Source organism: Haliaeetus albicilla, chromosome 9, assembly GCF_947461875.1.
Source record: "Haliaeetus albicilla chromosome 9, bHalAlb1.1, whole genome shotgun sequence".
Taxonomy (NCBI): Eukaryota; Metazoa; Chordata; class Aves; order Accipitriformes; family Accipitridae; genus Haliaeetus; species Haliaeetus albicilla.
The window spans coordinates 28,317,591-28,337,727 of record NC_091491.1 but is presented as its reverse complement, the minus strand read 5'-3'; positions in this window follow the sequence as shown (position 1 = coordinate 28,337,727).

Genomic DNA, 20,137 nt, shown 5'->3' with positions numbered 1-20,137 from the left:
ATGCAATATTTAGGCTTGCTCAAAACATGCCTGCTTCATCTGCGCTTCAAACTTCTGTGCTTCGCTACAGGGAGTCTTTTGTGTGCGAGAGAGGTAAAGACCAAACCGTGTAGCAGGCCAAGCACGGGCATAGGAAGGCCATTAAACTACGTGGATTTTCTTTAGGGAATCATTTCTCCCCCTTGAAGGAAAGGTTGGCTGTTAACAGCTTCCTTTACTGTTTCACAGGCAGCTGGAAGGTGATTTCCAACCATCCCAGAAAAAGGCAGAGAGATTGAAGGTAATTTAATACAAATGTGGTGGTGTATATGTGTGCCACTGTAAGGGCAGGAATAGGATCTAAATATTCACTGATATACAAATATTTCCTAATATGCTTAAGGAAGACATGTACAGAGAAACCGAGACTTTCACTGGGAAGGGAGCAGCATCCAAAAAGACAGGAATGATAAAGTGATATACTAATTAGTAAGAACTTTTAATTTAAAGTTACTACAAATTATTATGAATATTTGTGTAACTACATGGGTGCATTAACTGGAAATGATGGCTGGAGGAAGGACTTAATTTCTATGTACCTGCACAATTTTCCTGGTTTGTGTCTCTGCCAGCAATAACACTTCCATGGTTGCATTTGGGTTTGCTTTGACCAACACTGGCAAAGGGTCTACTGACTCCAGCCAACATTACATGAGATATGCTGTTGTCCGTGTACGGCTTCTTATTCAGGAGAATACTTGATGTGAATCAGATTTATGCCAAGGGTTTCCCCGAGCCTGTACTGGAGGGCTGAAGTCCAGGGTCCTTTTGCAGGACTATGATATGGGTGTATTGCTTTGAATTTATGAAATATATGAACATGAATCTCTCTGGTGTTTTGGTAATCCTCCAGTCTGTGCCTGTAGTTCAGTCTTAACACAAATTACATGTGCTAGTATACTTGTAAAAATCTTCAGGACTTAGTAGATCTAAATATGAGATGCTTCTTTGAACAGCAGAGCTGTACAGCCACAAGACAACTTCAGGCCTTCAACTCGTCTTGTATTTCTGAGCCAAAACCCCTTTCTGGTGAAGTCCTAGAGTAGAGTGCAAATTCTACTAAATTCAATGGGAATTTTGTTAGTGACTCAAATAAATCAGGCGTACTTCTTCAGGATAAAGGTTTCATTCCTATTTTTTGAAATGATATTATCATTAATATATCTCTGTAGAAAGACAGTGAATAGTTTAAAGGTCTTCTAAAAGAGAATAAACAAGGCCAAATCTTCACTCAGTGCAGTTACCCTTAGCAAGATGCAATAGAAGAAAAGTTCCATAAAACATTCTGTTTCAAGGACTCTTTTCAAAGATCGCTCTGCACAGCAGGTGCTTGTACCCACCTAGCACACTAAGGCTGGAAGAGAAAAAAAGCACTGGACCAGCATGGTCAAACAGCTGAAGATTAGGAGATAATGGCATTATGTTTGTCTGTGAGTTTTAATTCAGTGAGTGATGACACACATGCTATCCTCCTGCGTAATTTTGCATGAAGCAGGACCGCCTCATCCAGTCCCCGGGATGAAGGGCTTTCGGTGGGGTGCTGCTGAGGGGTTTTGCCCTGTGCTGCTCAGGGCATATGCACACAGTACCCCATTGAAACCCTCCTCAGAGGACACTGTTCTTGCTTAATGGCCTTATAAGGAGAATTGCTGAGCAGTTTTAATGCCATATACTGGCTTATAGTTGTTTCTTCTCACATAGTAAACAATTTCTCTTAACTTACTTTGAAAGCCATAAGTCAGAACCAGAGGAAAAATACGAAGTTAAACCACCAGAACACATGCGCAACACCAAAGGCCGGGCATACCGCTTTTATTTGCCTCTTCTTCATTTATTTAACCTTTTGGAAATGCTCTTTTGTTGCACCTTTAACACACATTTATATGGATGTGTAAACAAGACCATCCTCCTAAACAAGAGAGCTCATTAAAAGTGAACAGTGCGCATATCTGGTGCTACTTCAAAATAGGAAAACTATCTTACCTTAGGTTTCAAGGGTGTGAGTATCGCAACCCCCTTTCAGGGCATCATTAACATACTCTAAACTGTTATCCAAAACAACATCCCCTACAGAGGCTCCTCGGGTCAGGGCCTCAAGGTATGCCACTCCATGTGAGCACTTCAAGAGATGTGGTCCCCTAGCTGGAGATCAAACAACGTTTTCTCCACACGGAGAATTAAACCAACACATGAGGGTGCCTTTATCAAACTGTGTTTGATAATGAAGGCTTCAAAAAGCTAGGTGGGTCAAAATGTCAGTGTCTTTCTTTTGGTCTGTTCAGGTTCTGTATTGCCATACAAATTATAGAGGAAAAGGCTCAGAATGAGAGATGTCTGTTATTTCCCTTGGGAACCATTTCATTATTGGCAAGAACTTCTCTTCTGTATATTTTGTTTCCCCCTGCTCCCGATTTCTTGTAATTTTTCCAAGTGGTGTAATCTGAAACAGTTCTTGTCTTTCTATCTCTTTATCTACCAGTGTCTTAATTCCCTACCCATAAACTGATATCAACAGAACTGTGGGCAATTCCTGAAGGAAAGTAATGCCTCTGGTATTGATTTGTTTATTAATTAATAGACAAAAATGAATACAACTCTTCCAAACATTCTGTCACCATAAGGCTAACTTAGGTCAAGTCGTATGATGATTTGAGTATGTGTGCAACAAAGATTATAACATGGATGCCTGTTGCTTTTTTAAAGTGACTTACGCAAAAACTGGTGTCCATTATGCAAAAACTGGTGTCCATTACTGCATGGTACTGGATAGACCATGAGGCTGCTCTGCAGAATGTAAAAAGCATGTAAACAATCAGAAAAGGGAATTTGGAAATGAAGGGAAGTGAGCAAAGAATACCAGCTGATGAATAAAACATTTCCCAAAGTTCAGAAGAGTCAGCTGCTCTATATTAAAGTGGTTGCCAGGCAACTCATCTTTTTAAAACAAGTACTTCTGTGGCAGATAACTCATAAAGACATTGAAACGGCAAAATTAACTGCTCTTGAACAATTTCTTCGATACATTAGGTACAAACAGGCTTTCATTCATCATCAGGCGTGCATATCTTCTTGTTACAACTTTTTCCCTTGAACAAATACATGTGTTTTGTCCAAAGCAGTGAAATTTTAACTCTTTCTTTTCATCTCATTCCCTGTGAGGGAACAGCTAGGAATCTCTGCCTTAAATCTGGGCATTGGTATAAATCTAGTTTGGATGAAATAGGGGAGCTCATTCTCTATTCTGAAAAATAGGCACTCTTGTTTGGTGGGATTAGAGCACCCGCGTGTAAAGGGGAGCTTGGTTGCAGTCCACTGAATATTTTCCATGAGAGAGACTGTGGCTGCAGACAGAGGGGGAGAGGCTCCAGTAGTAGATCGTCAAAAAAACTTCAGGAAAAAAGCAGGCAGGTCCTGGCAGTTCTGGCTGTGGAGAGGAGGATAAAGAAGTAACTGGAGGGGAAAACTGATCATATGGAATAATTTATTTGACTTTTTTCCTTGCCAATTTTTAACTGAACAAAGTTGTGTTGTTTTTTTTTTTACTATTGTGTTCATTATTCATGATTGCTCAATGAGCACTTTAGTGAAATGCTGCGCACAAAGGATGTTTGCAAGCTGATCATAATGCCTGGATTTTCAGCACTTTGCTACTTGCTATTTATCATTTGTAATTGATCACCCTGCATAGTAAGATACTCTTTCTGTTTCCAGATTGGATAACTGAAAGTTTTACGGATGAGAAAAGGAAAACTGAAAAAGTTTCCAAGGACTTTCACAAGATTATTGTTTTCTGTTGAATGCAACAAAAAATATCTTTACTGAAGTAGAAAACAAATAATAAACCAGCTCTTACTAATTTCAAAGTAAATCTGTAGCCTTTCAAAACCTGTTTGGGGATGCTTATAAATTCTTTCTGGAGTGTCAGTTCCACTCTGCCACTCAGAAATTGCCTTGGATAACCCGCCTCTCTAACAGAATGGCGCAGGGTTGTGCTCCTTTCCTGGCTCTTTGATTACTGCCAGCAATGCCACAACAAGCAAATGAAAAATCCTCAGCGTTTGAGTTTGCCATTGTCCTCCTGAGTTGCCTTCTAGTGGCGATTCAGCTATAACCATTATTCCCAGTCAAATTCAGTAAAACAAACAAACAAAAGTCACCCAAATGACTGATCAAAGTATGTTTTCTGTAAAAACTACAAAGGTACCAAACAAAATAATGCTCATTCAGATACAAATCAATGCTGTGTTGAGTTTTTTTGTTGGTAGCTCACGGTCAGTACTTTAACAGGTGCTGCGGGGACATGTGGCTGATGTCAGGACACCAACTTTCCACTTTGCAGCCTGTTGCACTGCTGGGACATTGCACGCCCAGCACCTGCACCAGCCTCAGCGCAGCACCTATGGCACCGACATCAGCCCCTCAGCAGCAAGCCAGCCCCTGGCTTTCCGTCAGGACATACCTTTGTTAATCTAGCTTGCTTGTGGAATAATTTTACTAAAAATACGTTAGGGAAAGAGGTCAGCTTGAAAGTTGAGTAATGTTCTAATATAATATAATTTTCATGCTAGTGTTAAAAAACATGTAGTGATTTTTAAGGTCTGTTGGCCTCAGCCAGTCTTACAATCCCATTGAATTAATTAATTAAGACACAGACAAATTTAACTCCCACTTAGATGACACCTTGTTAAATAAGTATTTCTTATTGGATTTTGTTTACTCTTTACCTGACTCTGAACTTTAACTATTTCCACCCCTGAGATCAAAATACCCTCCTGGGCTCTGCAGTCACACAAGGTGAGCGCTGTGACATCGGCACTCACATCTGTCCGATTCCTGTCCGTAGTGCCACAGGCAGCGCCCTGTTGCTGCCCCAAAGGCTACAGCTACTCCTCCCAAACCGCGAGCTTTGCAGCCCCCCGAGGCACACAGTCCGGCTGTGGCCGTGGGCTCTGCCTGCGCGTGCCCCGGGCTGCTTGCTTTGCCCACGTCTCGCCCAAGTGGTGCAATGCGGAGAGGTGAGCAAACGGCCCTGCCACACCGTGGCACAGGTGGATTCCGATGTGTGGGGACAGGTAACGTGGTGACCTGTGCAACACAGTCAGTGCCACGGTGTCTGCTTCTCACAGCCCCTGTCAGCTGGGCAAGTGATGGGTTAGGATGCTAGTAAGAGCAGCACTTTAACATACAGCTAATACACCATTTCCTCCTTCCTGTGTATATAAATATATATGTGTGTATAATTAATGTACATAATTACTTAGATTGCTTGACATAGGTACTTATTTTTGTTTGTAGTAAATATGTTGCAAGGCTCCAGAAACACAAATAGTTAATGAGCCTATTTAGCTATTCAAAATATAGAAGATGTGAAACTTTGGAGTAGGAGGTGGTGTTGCGGGAGATGCAGCCTATTATTCAATTCCTGGGGTTAGACCAGCAGCAGCTGTAAAAATCAATAAGGCTTACAAAGATGAAATAAACTTTAAAAAAGAAACATTGACAGAGGATATTCCACAAAGCCACTCTTGATGAGACTGAGCCTGTTCATACCGAAACCGGGGGAAGTTTTACTGTTTAGCAGCCTTGGGCCAGCATCAGGAACTTGCAGGATTCTTTAGGAAAAGTTTTCCAAAGTCTAGAGTCCTGATGGGTCCAACACGTGCCTGGGTACCACAGTGCTGGAGCACGCTGAGGCAGTATGTCTGACTGTCAGTCCTTCCTGCAATTTGCTGACAATTTTGATGAAGCAGAGTCCATTTTTTTTTTTTTCCCATTCATTTTTTTTCTTTTTCAGCTTTTCAAACTACTAAACAAAACACAAAACCTTTCTGGCCTTGCAAGTAAAACTCAGATGTGCAGGTATTGATATCACAGACCTGAGAGAACATAATGTATGTTAGCGGGATAAACTTTTAGTATATGTAGGAAACATTCTGAATAGTATTCCAAATGCTGGGAATCACCTAAATCTTCTGATACCCTCATAAATCTTCCCTTCTTTTTTATTCTCCTATACCCTATACCTGTCTGATTTGAAGTTGTATCAGATTTAGCCACAAAGAGAGCTATAATCAGTGCCCTTTTAAGGCCCAGAGGAACTCTTCATAGTAGGAAGCATCTAGTATTGGAAGATGTCTTCCTGTAGAAAGAGAGTCAGAGCCAACATAGCAGGAAAAATTTTGGGCCCTGCTTTATGTAGTGTACTTAAAAATAAATCCAGGTTAAACGCATTTTTTTTCTTATGGAATAAAGGACTTTTTACCAGTCTGCTGACTTTTAAGATTTTTTTCCTTGTGTGTAAAATGGTCAACAGAGTACACTTGCTAAGCCCAAGCATTCAAGAATGTGTCAAGCCCCTGAACAAAGATGAACAGAATAAATAAATAAAAAAAAGAGAGTCTGAGAAAATAATTTTGGGTCTCTTTTATGTGCTGTCTCCTTTCATCTGCTTTACCGTTCATGCTTGCTAGATTTTCTTTGCGGTCGGGAGGGTTAGAAATTGAGAAACTGAGGTTTTGTATAATCACATGACTCCAGGAGAGGCACTTTTAGGAAAAATGACCAAATGTCACAAACAGTTGACAAGCATGGCAGGACTGACAGCCAGGACACTGCGCTGTCAGTTTCTGGGTATGGACTTCCTGGTCAAAGATATGAACATAAATATACCATTTCGTTATTATGGAGTACTATTTATTTATTAACTCATTCCATCAAAGAAATATTATACTCAACTTACACTTTGGAAGTGTCTTCAAATCATTCGCTGTCATATGGTTTGCAACACTCTTTTTATGGCCTCTGTAATTTACAGCAAAGTCATTTAAAATATATACCTTGATTAGATCTACATTAGTCTTATATTTTTATGTCAAATTATGTTAAAATGGAAATAATGATTAATTTTGCTATAGGAAATTTCATGGAGTTATAATAATTTCAGTCTTATCTCTTTGAGCTGCATGTTCCTCCTATTGCTTTAAAACTAATTTAGGCCACATTATATACAAAATTAAATCTTACTTTTATAGCTACACCCTTGGGGTTCAATGAAAAGGCTTTATGAGCTAGAAATTAAAAGTACTGGTTGAAAATACTATTACATTATACAGGCTATTATTAAGGCAATTTACAAAGTTGGTATTAAAACTATGCACATTTTTCATTGTTAGCACCCATATATTCAGCAAGCCCATGGGACCATTTGGTATATAATCTGGCAAATAAAATCAACTGAAAGGTAAACAGTAAGTCCACAGCATTTCTTGATAGGGAAAATTGCACTATAATAATTGTAAAGCTGATTTAGTCCAAGATTGTTATGAATTTAGGAGATACACACCACATTTGTTACATGCAAAAATAAATTTGAAATGCCGTATTCCACACATATTGGAGGACACACAGAAATATGAGTTTGCTTTCTCATAAAGAAAACAAATATTTTATATTCCCTGAAATCCAATATGGCATTAGTCTCATTTTGTGTCTTAAATGTGTAGTTTTTCTTCAGAGTTGTTTTTTTGTTTCCTATGTATGTATTTCCACAATTTGGAGGCTAGATAATTGCTTGTTTCCACTTGGACCCTAGGTAACATAATGCATGGTTTCATGCTTCGGTATTTCTGAACAGTGATGTAAAAAAATCTCACACTATGATTTATGGGAAGTGTAGGAAAAAGAAATGTTTTTTTAATTTCAAGGATGCTTAAAGAACAGAGACCACTAAGAAGCAGGGCAGAGTATCAGATGTTTGCCCTAGACAAAAATACTGAGCAAGAACCAAATGAGCACGCAGTTGTCCTTTAACGTTATATTTTACATGCTCCACATTAGAGCATTCTAGCTTTTATATCAAAATGGGACATGCTCGCCTGTCTTTAAAACAGAAAGGAAGAAGGTACCTTTTTCTTCTCTCAAAGGGAAAACCATTGCAATAGCAGAAATATTTGGCAAGAAGGATGCCACCAGGACCGCCTGGTTGCAGCGTGAGTGCTGGGAAGAGCTGGAAGGAAGGATCTCTGCTTGCTCACTCACTGCTCTGTGGCTGCAGGAGTCTTGTCAGGAAGGCCAGACTGGTGTTGCTGTGACTCAGAAGTTTTCCCATCTACTTCCACTCTAAATTTACAGCAAGCTGCTTGGCATTGTCGCACTGCTGATGGAGTCAGAGGACAGGGAAGTGCATTCTTCCCTTGGCTCCTAGGACTAGGTTCTAGCTAACATTTGGCAGTAAGTTGAGGTGACCAGGGCTTTGCGGGTTTAACTGTGTTGTCCCAAGGTTAAGGCTTGTGGTTTATTTGAAGCATCATTTCTTGCAGGGCAGTCTGAGAAAACACAGGATTTGCTTTCCCCAGACTTTTCCCAAGGGCTGATCCTTGAGGTGGCAGACTTTAACCAGGTTAGGAGAGGGCAAGGATGCTCAGCCTGCCACTGCAGGTTCAGTGGGGAGCTGGGATGTTAATTACAAACCTCTCCAGGTTCTGGGGAAATTAACAAAATTCTTCTTGCCTCTACCCTTTCTGGAAAGCTTGTGGCTCAGGAGCTGTCTGGGAAGGAAGAGCTCGTGTAAATATGCTGCCCAGTCATGGGCATCCAGCTTTCAAGGGGGGCTGTGAGAGCGCTGGAAGACAGTGATCCTTTCCGTGGATACTCGGCAGCCAGCTTCTGCAGGAAGAGTATGCACTAGGTGTCAAAGGTGACCAGCATACTGTATAATCAAGCCAATATTCTCTGCTGTGGTACTGAGCAAAAGAAATTTTGGCTGTTCCTGTTGTGTTGAGACAGAGAGAATTCCATGGGGGAGCGTTGCATGCAGCTGCTGTGAGCTGAAGCATGTTGCTGGTCTGCACTGAGGGGTCACAGAAACACCTGAAAACGTCTGATTTTGTTTACGTGAGGGATAAATAGCCCTTTAAATGAAATAACCCAAGTTTGCAAGTTTTAGCAAGTTCATGTTTTCATCATGTTACAAGAACCGTTTGACAAGGAACGTAATTTTATTTGCCTAACCAAAACTCCTCTAACCACCCAACTGCATTCCAGTTGCCAACTACAAGGATATGATTTACAGAAATTAAAGCAGCCTAATAAGAAAGGAATAAATGTGATATTGTATTTAATTGTGGCAGTCTCCATTAACCTCTTACTGTCCCTTGAAGAAGAAGATTCTTTACCTATTACAGCATAATGCAAACATTGTTATTATTAGATATTCGTATTTTATGGCCTTGGAAAAAGTTGATATATAATTAATTTGGTTATGGATAAAGTAATCCAATTTTATATTGCCTACACTAATTTATTAAATACTGTAAAAGAAACAGATGGAATGCAAAGGGAAATAGAAGAAATTATTTGTGCTTAGAAAACTATCAAGCATGTTTAACATGTTTGTACAGAGAAAGCAAAAAAAAAAAAGACATTATGTGATACATCAATCAACCCACAGAGATTACATTTCAAAGCCTTTTTATATTGAACAAATGGAGCTTGATTTTTAGTCTTTTAGAAGTATCTGAATTTACCATACTATAAATTTATAAATAATGCATTTTATTTTTGTTGCTATTGTTATTATAGCCCAAGGATCAAAGCCCTAAATTGGGCATCTGAATTAAATATAATGTCCCCTAAGAATGGATACTCACCAAAGCAAATTCTATTTATATATCTTTTCAGATTTAAATAGCTGAATTATTTTTTGAAAATATTTAAAATGAAGAAAACAACGTTTGGGGGGGTGAGTAAGAGAACTTACAGGACATATCAAACCACAGTACAGTCCCCGAAACCCTTACACACACATAACTTCCCCAGTGAGTGGCTTCCTTCCCTTGAATGGGGCTACTTGTTCAAGGAATGTTAACTATACACTGATTTCAGGAATTTGTTTTACTTAAAGATGATATAATAGCTGTTTTATAAATAAAAATGTATGGACCTGATCAGATTTCTTACTAAACAATACTGGAATTTGTTTTACTTAAAGATGATATAACAGCTGTTTTATAAATAAAAAGGTATGGACCTGATCAGATTTCTTACTAAACAATACTTTCTCAGTAAGACTGATGAAAGTTCATGTGGATGGATGCAGGGATCTCTTTGTGTATGGTTTTGAATGAGAGGGACCTACTCATCTAATTTTTCTCTTATAAACTTGTGTTTTTCATATCCTTATACTGAACTGTATCTTCAATCTTCAATCACTTTCCCACTGATTTTAGCAAAAATATGTCAGTTCTTCTTAAATCTTGCAGAATTTTTGCAGAAATACAAAGTATTATATGTGCAAACTAAGGCTGCATATGGGATTGTTTTAGATTTTGATGCTGGTTTTCAGGGCAGAGTCCCTATGTTCTGCTTCCCCCTGCTCCCTTTAATTTTTTTTTAGTTTATTCTAAGCAAACCATATTTATAATAATCTTTGATCCTGATTCTACGAACATGTACACCTTTACAAATATGAAGAATCACGACAGCCAGAAGTTACCCACGTAATTGCACCTGCTTAGTTACAGGTTGAACTGTTATTCACAATAGTGAACACAGTATTTATAGAATTATTCTATGGTGTGTAGACAACACAACATTTTCGGTTTACAAAGGCTAAAGGCAAAAAAATTCTGCAATTCTTATCAGAAGTTACTTCCTGGTATCTTTCAAAGGTGAATTGAACTTCTAAAGCCTAAGCTTTTCTTATGTGAAAGGATGATAAAAATGCAGAAAAAGTATTTCAAACTAATGTCCTGCAGTATCTGTTACAATGTTCTTGTTAAAACAAGATGTTCCTTGCTGGAATATCACTCCGTTCTAAATGAGGATTCATTTCAAAGACACCATTTTCGTCAGTATATTTTATTGCCATAATATGCTACATATGACATATATAAACATCAAATTATGAGATTCTTAGGCCAAGGTATGTAACCTTTCTCCTTTTTCAAAATCTCAATTTTAAAATTCTGAATTATGCTGAGCTGATTTGTTACCTTTGAAGCTTGTCTGACACTCACCTATTTTGAATTGATGGGAATACTATTACATTGAACCATTTCCTGGGGTGCAGGCATATATTTTTGAAATCTAATTACAATGAGCTCTTTACTACAAGAAAAAATACCTAGTTATTGCTGATATCTTACAAGGCAGATATAAAGAACAGAGCCTTAAATGCCCATGCTAATTCCATATGCAGAAGCAAGAACAGTTTAACTTTCTCTTATCATGTTTCATAATAGTCTTGCATATACACGTGTGATATAAATCTATTACTGCAATAAAAGTACTCCTTTGCCATTAAAAACCTCTAATTAATAATGCATTTGGTAATGATTATTTTTACAGTTATTATTTAATGCAAGCAAATGAACATGATTTTCAAACACGGCCAGGTAGAATTTCCTAAGTCCTTGTTATTTATGATTCTGCTTTCTGAAGGTCAGATTATTTTTCATTCACTTTAATAATTCACTAGGTGTGCTAAATGTTTACTTCATGTCTGAATGACAACCAATCTTGTCTTAATTAAATATATCTCCTGACATTGTTTTAACATATCAGTGAATTCAAATCAGTTAGTAAAATGTTAAGCAAATCAAATTTATAGTCACTCTCTACTTGGAATATCCACTTCTCTAGTTTCTTCCCACCTGCTGTCATGTGTTAATTTTTTTAAAGCATCATCTATTTGCAAAAAAAGAAAGAAATTGGTATTGTCTTGTGTTGTTTCATCCTTAAAGTGAAACCATTTGCAAGAAAATTATGGGTCCCTAGTGCTGAACTTCTTTGCATATTAATTTTGTTAGCCTTACCTCCTGTGGTCTTTAGTTCTGGAAGGCCTATTAGATAATACACAAGATAAATTTTCCCTTGTGTCTTACAGCTAGTCGGGGGAAAAAAAAAATCCTTTTTTCTTAAAACTTAAAAATTGCAATATTAGCCATGCATATTTTCCCCCTATTTTATTAGTAAAGATTAATTTCATTGAGCAGAATAACCTAGTCTATATTGGTTATATTTGTTTCCAGTTCATCAGAAATCTGTATTTATGCTAATACGTATGTCTGAGAAGATAATCTAAGAAATGGATCCTGCACAAATTCTGTCAAATGGCGGTGTCAGAATGGACTTTGGTGGAATTTGTGTGTTATATTTTATCTGAAATGTAGAAGCCAAGGGAAGCTGAGTGGGTGGAGTAGGAACGGTCAGACACAACGTCAAGCACTTTGCATGGCTGCAAAAAGCAGATTTACTTGGATATGGTTTCTCTTCAGTTAGATTGGATGGTTGGAGACACTTAGATACTCAGAACTACAGAAAGGTGCATGGTGGGGTTTACAAAAGAGTCCAAGCAGACAAGACACCACTCCTATTTTCAGCCTGTGGCATTGGGTATTTTTGGCATTTGGTGAGTTTCTCTTAAGTATCTGAGTACCTGCAACTGGAGCTCCCAAATTCCTTTGGAAGTCTATGTCTCAGTGTTGTGATTACATAGCAGCTGACTTTCTGCATGTTTCTCCATGCTTAAGAACTGAACTTGTGGTTTCTGAAAAGAAAGGCTGGTGTTACACTCCGCCACTTACAAATATCCAAATCACAGGTTAAATTTCTTCAGCTACTTGAACTTGTTCGTTTTTGCACCCAAGTATCATCAGCTTCTTCTCATAACAAAAGAAATGTGTGGAAAGCCTTCAGTTCTTGACAGATAACTTGTTTTTGAGTTAGTATTTCCCTCAAAAAATCCTCTGCTTTTAGTACAATAGAAATGTTAACATTTCTCAGAACTTTATAGCTGATCAGAGACCAGTCAATTTGTTTCAAGCTTTCCAGCTCATACTCTGAAAACAAAGCGAGACCATCTTTAGGCTAAATGACATCCTTATTTATTGACATTGCCTATTGTTTAAAATGGCATACCAGATCACAATCCTAAACAAGCCCATAGTAATTTTTTAGAATCTAAAATTGTAGTGGAAAAAAGGCATTTTCATAGTTGCCGACATCACTAATTTACCTCTACGTTGGTAATTAGTTATCAGATGCATTTCTTTGCTATTATCACGCATTTCTAAGTATCAGTTTTATTTTGTAATGAAAATCCTTAAGACATTCTAAAGACATTTTTTTCTTGTTTGGATTTTGTTTCATTAGAATATTTTTAAATCACAAACCTTGAGGACATTCTCTGCTCCTGAGAACTGGTAGGCCATTATCTCTGATCCTTGCATTACCTGGGAGGCTTTCTGGGAAAAAAATCCACCTGGTTTTTCCCCCTGTGCTAATTCACACCTGGATCAGACAGGCAGGGAGAGACAGCACCCTTCACAGTATATCAAAAGTGAGACTCCACACCAAAACCACGAAACTTGCTTTGGTGATTTCCTTCAAAGAAAAAAACCCTAACAAAATTCAAAACTTATCCCTTTTGCTGTTTGTTTGTTTGTGGGTGATTTAGACAAAGAGTGTGGTACCTGCCAGGGTTAAAACAGAATGGATTTTTCTAATTTGACTGTAAGATTATCAATATTAACCAATTAAATATGCAAAACAGTTTAAGATGTTCCAGTCAATGGTGTGAAAGCATGCAGAAGAATTTTTTTTTCCCTATTACTGCTTGGTGTGGGATAAGTAATGAAAATGAGTACACAAGCCATCAATAAGTAATCACAGACAAGATCTACTCTGTTTCCTTGGGCAAATCTTTTGACCTTTCAATATTTCTGTTGCCCCACTCTTTGCATATTTGATCTGTTTAGACCGTGGGGTGTGTGAAGAGAGACTAGTTTTGCTGTGGAGAGCACCCAAACCAGTTTTGAGATCTCAGTTTTGTACAAAGTCTCTAGGCACCACCAGGCTGTTGATACAACGACCGATATTTCAATCTACTGAAATTTCTGCTTTATTGCTAGAAACAGGATCTATCAATACAAAAGTGTTTTCAGCCTATGTTCTTTCATCAGAGTGCTTGCCTACCATGCGCAGAGACCTGATCACTGCAGGGGTCGTTTGCCATAGCTTCCAATTTCTGCTACTGCTTTCGCATATGGTTTGTAGGAAGCAAGGAGGAGGAGATGGATTTTACTGCAGATTCTGTTAGAGGAGAAGTGACATCATCAAGAGATAGAAAGGAGAGAGCAATGAGCTTCCCTGCAGGGCAAGAAAGAGTAAAGAGAATGGCATGGTAGTATATTTGGGGAAGCAGGATGGAAAGAAGAATGAACAGAAGGAGAGAGTAATAGAGGCAACAGGAAGAAGAGTAAAGAATGAGCAATGAGACAATATGATTAGAGCTTTTTTTCCACTAGGGAGAAACATTTGCAATGAAAACAATTAAAATCCGTTAGACTTTCCTAATAATGTTTTTCCATGCACGTAATCGTGGCGGTTGCCAAAGGGATGGAGAAGAAACAGCGGGCGGGATATTTTTGGGTGTAAATGAAGAAGTGGGACTTGAGATTTGCAAATGGGAGACTGGATGTTTTTTATCTTGTGATTGGATGGAAGTATTTGGCCTGTAAAGGCAGAAGAGGTGGTCTGAATGGATGTTAGGGGATGGAAAGTATTCAATGACCTAATACAAACTGTTCCTATTGAGAGTAACAGTTTTCATCAATGCTAAATATATAGACTCTTGTTTCTATACTGAGAGGAATATCTTTTCTACAATTATTCAGTACATAAGGAGTCAAAATACTGCTCTTCACTGACTGTAAGCCTATTACAATTTCTCACTTAAAAGAGGAAAATACCCTTGTGGGAAATTTTGTGAAGCTTTGAGTAGAATACAGTATCTGGTAAATGCTGGTGTTTAAATCTGATGAAAACTGAATAGAAATTATCTTCAAAGTCTTCTGAGATATGCTGTAAATGTGGTGTGACAGTGGTCTTGTGAAAAGTCATTACATTGTATTTGAGTATATGAAGGACCTAATACCATCTGATTGTGATAGCATCGTGATTAAAACCCGAGAATACCCAATGCCTTTCACTGTTTCTACCCCGGCCAGTCCGTGCTGCTGTGCTGATGAACCAGAAAGTGACTTCGCTGCTCTTGCTGATGAAATTGCAATGCCAAATGGTCTTCACGTAGATGTAGCCTTGTAACACATTTGTTTAAGTAAGGGCAGGTACAGATGCTGAGTATGCCTTCTTGAATGCTGCACGGTATCATTCATGTTCCATTTTTGTCGGGGTACCCTGGCTGTACTTAAAAGTCTTTGAGTGCTTTTCTTCATCGGAAAAAAATCCTGAACTTGAAGAAATGATGTAGAAGATTTCATTTGTATTCCACTTTTTTCCTTTTCATGTTTGGTAGTTTCAAAATTCATGTTAAAGAAGTGTTTTTCTTTAATATTGACACAACGTTCTGTTTTCCAGCAATTAATTACTAGGTTTTATTTTCCATTTTATACAAGTTTCTGTTACCACTTTACACCTTTATCTGTCAGTCTTACTATCTATTTCTGTGAAAACTTCAGTAATTTCTTCTGTAATAATTTTTTCCAGGTCATAAATAAACAGGAAATATTCTTCCAAAAATAGATCTTTGTGATTCTTCCCTCCATTTTCAAATGTCTCTTGTCTTAACAATCAAAGCCAATTCTTTATCCCTTCAGTAGTTTCTCTCTGTCAGGCTGTTTGCTAATCATACAGTCTAGCGTTGAATATTGCACTGATATTTACCCAGGTCTTAAATCAGTTGGGGCCGAAATGGCTCCTGTTGACCCACTGTTACTCCTTCCAAGCTTTCTGTTAAGCTTACTTGCTATGATTTCTGTTCTGTGGTTTGGTGTTAATTTTTCTAATGCATACATTTTAGATTTTTCGGATAAAGTTTCCGCTATATTGATCTGGATTACTCTTAGGGTAAAGACAACAAGGTATCAGTTTGTTGTCATGTTCAACTTGTTCTATACCAGTGAAGTCACTTGAATAAGAAGTGAACACATTGGTCTGAATCTGATCCTGGTCTTCAACTTCTTAAAACTTCTGTTATTTCTGTTCTCACAATAGGTGTTATGTCAGCTTTCTTCAAACTGTTAGTGCCTCTAAGGTTTGAAAAGGAATCTCCCCCCCCCCCTTTTTTTTTTTACTGCTTCCTCCTGAATAGTTTGACAAAAGGGTTTTTTTGTCATCTACAGACATTCCAGCTTCCCAATTTAATCATTTTGCTGATCCTGATTTTCTTCTATAATTCTTCTTATTTCCTTAGGAAATGTAAATCTGCTGCAGCATCTGTTAGCCATCCTTGTTTATTAATAATTAGGCATGAATGTAATTATAAATTCTTTAATAATTTACCTTTACCACCTCTGAGAGGCCTATAACTGATCTCTTGTTTAAACATTTCAGATCTTTGTCTTACATTATTTTCATATATCATTCTCAACGTGTTGACCACATTGTTGATTCAAGCAAAATCTCATCCGCAGCTCTTGCCAGGAATTCATCTCTGAACATGTTATCTCTTCTAATTGGACATTTGGGAGAGAACAGATTGCTGGAAGCTCTAGCCCTATGGCTCCTTAATTCATAGCTGCTTGGCCCTTGACTAAATTGAAGCTGCATGGAGCTGCCTGATTTAAGAACTCAGAGTATTAAGAGCAGCAAAGGATGAGCTACAGCGGAGCTATGTACTGCTATGCTGTTTATATGCCCTATTTTGATCAGGCTCCAATCACTAACATTCACTTTTCTCTTTGGCTACTTTTGCCAAATTAATGCTACTGAAGGAACCCTGAGCACAGAGGGATCCCCAGCCATTTAGGGGCTATTTTGACTGAATATGTAGTGGAAAATGGGATTAGCAGACCAGAAATCTAGTCCTCTTCAGGAGGTGAACAGATGTGCTCTTCCAGTTTCAGCTGTGCTGGTGGAAGATATTAGTAACCACAGCCTGTCTCTGGGTGGTTATCAGGAATCCCAAATCCCTTTGATTCTGCTAGTAGCGCTGCTCATACAAGCTTCCTCTAACCTGTTTTTTCAAAATGCACTAGATTAGTGAAGACTTACTGTTTATCTAAACTAACCTGGCCTCTTCAGGCTGCAATAAGTTGGGGAGCGCTCACACGACCCACTCAGCCGGCAGATCAGTGGGGGCAGCAAAGAGCAATGGGCAGCAATCCGTCTCCCTGACATAGCTGCTGCAAAATACATGCCTGGCTAGACCCCAAATTCTGCTAGATACACATTTCATCTCCTTCCTATCCCCATGGTAATTCCAGTTCCATTTACTCTTCTAATTTCTGCACTTTAGACTATTCTGCTTTTGACAGCAGCACTTTGTTTATTTCAAAAGCTTTCATTCTCCTAACGGCTGTGTAGAGTAATGATCTGGTGAGCAAGAAAGAAAGAGGGGCTTACAACCACACACTTACACTCACCCTGGTTGTCTCCATTTAATAAAATTATATCATTTACTACCTCTAAATTCCTCTGTGATAAATGACCAGAATCTGCCCTGTCACACTACTTTGTATTCTGCACCACAGAAAAAAAAAATTAAATACTTACTTGCTCAGAAAAATATATCAAGAAAGACTGTGTCTGCCCCATGGTGCTTCTGGCTCGAATGAAAGAAAACACAGATGTACCAGACACATTGGGGAAGAGATCTTCTGCTGGAACAAAAAGATACCAAAAACCCCTGTATTACCTTACACAGCCTGGAGATCTGCTGTGTCCATATGAGCAGATAAGGTTTTTTCATTTTTATGTTGCAGACTGGTAATGACAACAGTCAGTGTTTCGGGTTCATCTTGGTCTATATGTCTCAAGCAAAATGATCTTTTTTTTCCCCAGAATTGAAAATGTATTAGAATATTCTTAATTTTCAATTTTCCTTTTTTTTGGCAAGGAGTTAAAGCTTAAACGTCAGTATTTTTGCCATTTTGAAGCTGATTTTTTTTCAGGCTGGGGATTTTCAGAAAAAAAAAAAGAAAAGTGATCAAATTTTTAAATGGCTTCAAAGATTTCAGAAAGCATGTAGATTTCATGGTCTGCAGTTTTTCAGAGAGAAATCTAAAAGGGAATGAAAATATTGCAGTGGAAGAGGGAGCCAGGTCCAGATGCACATGACAGCCTTAAAAGAGTCAAGGAAATTGAGGGCAGCTGAAGAGAAAGGTGCAGTGGGATTTATTGGCATCAAAAAAGTCACAGGCTTAGAGAATTTTGGCCTGACTACTATTTACTGTGTGTTTAATCACAGAGGCTTTGGAGGGAGCCAAATCTGTCTGGAGAAGGCAGCGCTGAAAAAGTCATGCTTTTTTGTTTTTTAATGGGCGAGAAGCTAGACTAAGGGGAGGGGCAGCTGGAAAACCAAACCAGATTTGGGGTGGGGGAGTGAAGCAGCAGAACCCCAAACGCATTTTCCATCAACACGTTGACGCTAAACATTTGACAGTGACGCATCTGTTTCTCCAGGGATGGCTCTGCCCTGCCTATGTCCGTTTCCACGAAGACAGCGCTTCGGGAACGCCGCAAACCTCTCACACCGTTAGACCTAAAGCAGCCAGAAGGAAATAACCCTCCCTTGCCTCCCCCTGCCAGCCGGGGGCGGCGCTGGCGGGGCGGAGGAGCGCTCCGCTCGGGCGGGGGGGGGGGGGGGCGTGGGTAGGACACGAGTGGGAGCGGGCCGCGCGTGGGAGCGGGCCGGGTTGCCGGCGGCAGGTGGCGGGCGCGGCGGGGGCCGGGCGCGGCGGGCGCCCCCAGCGGGGACCCGGCGGCCGCCCCCAGCGGGGACCCGGCGCGGCTGCGCGGCTGGAGGCTGCAGAGGGGAGAGGGGGAGGCTGCGGGTCATCGCTCCCGCTCCGGAGCAACCCTGTTTACTTAGCTGGGGCGGGGAGAGAAGGCCGCGGGGGTCTGCCCCACGGGCGGTCCGCTGTGCGGCTCAGGGATGCGCGAAGAAGGGGGACCAGGCGGGTGCTGGGGTCCCCGTGCCCTACTGGGGGTTCAGGGCCGGGCGCTGCCCTTCGCTTCTGCCGTTTGCCTGCCCTGCGGCTGGGTGCGACGCACGCGCGCGAAAGTTGTCGCGGAACTTCTGCCGTGTTCGACGTCGCGTTGCAGAAAACTTGGCTGTTGGGGTTAGCTTTCTGGGCCTGGTGGTAGAACGGAATCCGAGCTCGTGCAGTCCCCCATCCTGTGGTATTTTGCAAAGTAGATTTAAGTGAGTGACAGGCAGGTGAGTCTGATTAGCACATTTCAGAGTCGCCTGTGTTGCAAACCGAAAGCTTTTCTAGCAGCCGTCATCCTAGCTGGCCCCTCATTTCATTGTTTTGATGGTGTTGCATGGGACTGATGGGATTTGATGTGCTGTAGATGAACACACACAAAGTCTGCCCCTGCCCACTTCTGTTGTTATTTTTTCCTTGTTTTGTTTGTGGGCTCTTTGGGACTGTGGCAAAGATGGCAGGGCTCTGAGGAGCGTCCTTTGATGTCTCAGACTCTGGCTACTGTGTCTCTTCCATTGGTATGTCTTCAGACTTTCCCAAGGAGAAAAGAATGTGCTGGTCATGCACCATTTCTATTTTAAATTGGAATGAAAAAGAGTTACTAATTTAATATTAGCATCAAAAGCGCTTCTCTAGTGCTTTGATTGGTCTGACCTTTGCATATTTCCATTGTCTAAAGGATTATTTAAATAAAAGAAAACAAGCTGATCAGTTAACAGAACAGGTTGTTTCCTTTATGAACACTTATATTTTATCGATCTGCATTTTTTTATACACAGGTCAGGCTGACCTAGGAGCAATATGGGCAAATACTGAAGAGAGCCATAGTTATCACAGGCAAAATAACACCCAGTTACAAGTAAGGGGGTACATGTAAAAAAAAGAGTCAGATTGTCACACTGGGTGAAAAAATGAGAGATTGACAGAAAGCCTCAGAGAAGACTGGGTTCTTACCACAACAAACCGTTGGTTCTGAGGTCATTACTGTACTTGATGATGTCATCAGAAACCATTAGTGCTTTGACTGGACACTATATAGCTTTAAATAAAAACACAGATCAGGTTATGTGAAGCTACAGGAACAAACTGTAACTGAAATCCAGGTAGTTCTGAGCAAGAATTAGAAAAAAGAATGAGTTACATAAAGT